A 1975-nucleotide genomic window follows, 5' to 3' on the forward strand; every position below is an offset into this window, starting at 1 on the left:
GGCCCTGGGATGGATATAATAAGGATGCCGCTATGTGTTGCCGGTAATACCTTTCCTCGCACATTAGAGCATCTCCAGCCATTGGTCCTCGAGAAGGCATAAAAAATGCTGTCTGGGGGCGAGCCGGCGGTATAATCGGCTCTGGGACGGTTGGGTACCCATCCGTCACCCCTAGGCGCCGATATCGATTCATTTTTTGGCGCAAATGTGCCTGCTTCGGCCCACGTTTGGCGAAAAATGGCCCGATATCGCCACGAATCGGCTCATATTTGTTGTGGATCAGCATGGATTCAACATAAGTAATTTTTTATCACATAGTTCAGCACAGAAAATCAATAGAAAATGAATAGTTCAACAACAAATAGTTCAATACAAACTCATATTTCAACACACGTCGAGCTAGGCGTTGCCCTTGAGCCTCCATAGGTGCTCCACCAGATCCTGCTGCAATTGTTGATGCACGTGTGGGTCTCGGATCTCCTGACGCATATTGAGGAAGGTAGTCCAGGTTGTCGGTAGCTAATGATCAACTTGTGCAAGAGGACCCTGCCTGTAATATGGTTCAGTGTCAAACACTGGCTCTTCCTGCTTGCTCTCAATGATCATGTTGTGCAAAATGACACAGCAAGTCATGATCTCCCACATTTGATCTTTCGACCATGTCTGAGCAGGGTACCGGACAACAGCAAATCGAGATTGGAGCACACCAAATGCTCGCTCGACATCCTTCCTGCAAGCCTCCTGAACCTTCGCAAAGTGGGACTTCTTGCCTCCTGGCACAACATTTGAGATAGTCTTCACAAATGTAGGCCATCTCGGATAGATGCCATCAGCTAGGTAGTACCCCTTGTTGTAGTGCCGCCCATTGACCTTGAAATTTACCGGAGGAGAATTACTTTCAACGAGTTTGGCAAAGACAGGGGAGCACTGCAGCACGTTGATGTCATTGTGAGTTCCTGGCATACCAAAGAAGAAGTGCCAACTCCAGAGGTCATGTGTGGCCACCGCCTCAAGTACCACACTGCAACCGCCTTTGGGGCCTTTGTACATCCCTTGCCAAGTAAATGGGCAGTTCTTCCATTTCCAATGCATGCAGTTGATGCTTCCCAGCATCCCTGGAAATCCTCTTGCTGCATTTTGTGCTAGGATCCGAGCAATGTCTTCCACATTGGGTGTTCGCAAGTATTGCGGTCCAAACACTGCCACAACTGCCATGCAGAACTTTTAGAAACATTCAATGGTCGTGGACTCGGCCATGCGCCCATAGTCGTCGAGTGAATGACCGGGAGCTCCGTATGCAAGCATCCTCATAGCTGTCGTGCACTTCTCATTGAGGTGAATCCAAGTTTTCCGGTGCAATCCTTCTTGCACTTGAAGTAGCTGTCGAACTCCCGGATGAAATTCGCAATCCTGAGTAAAAACTTTCGGCTCGTCCGATAACGGCGCCGAAATACGTTGTCGCCGTGTACTGGAGCATTGGCGAAGTAGTCAGAGTAGAGCATTCAATAGCCTCCCAAACGATGTCGGTTCTTTGCTTTCAGCCGCCCCGGCGCCGAGCCACCTTGCCGCGGCTTTTCATTGCTCGCGAGCAGGCTGGCGAGGGCGGCGAGGACCATGAGGTGTTCCTCGTCCTGGATGCCTGCATCGGTTTCCTCCCGCAACACCGTCGTGAGCGCCTCCTCGTCGTCCTAGTCCATCGCCGAGCACTCAAAATGCCGAACACCTGGCGGGCGTGGTGGGTGCACACCCGCTGGTATACCACCCTGTGGGGCTAGAGCGCCGGAAAACTCACCCGGACGATGGTGGAGAGGCTGCCGCGGGGAAACGTTTGTCTTTTCCGGCAGGGAATGGCCTATCTAGCAGTGCTGGCCGGTGAGCTGCGCCAGGATCGGCAGGGTGGTGGCCGAGCGCCCGGGGAGTGGGGGGCGAATCTGGACGATTGGCTTGACTTTTCCCCTGATAGGATGGCCCAGGC

This window comes from Triticum aestivum, chromosome 7A (assembly GCF_018294505.1).
Source record: "Triticum aestivum cultivar Chinese Spring chromosome 7A, IWGSC CS RefSeq v2.1, whole genome shotgun sequence".
Taxonomy (NCBI): Eukaryota; Viridiplantae; Streptophyta; class Magnoliopsida; order Poales; family Poaceae; genus Triticum; species Triticum aestivum.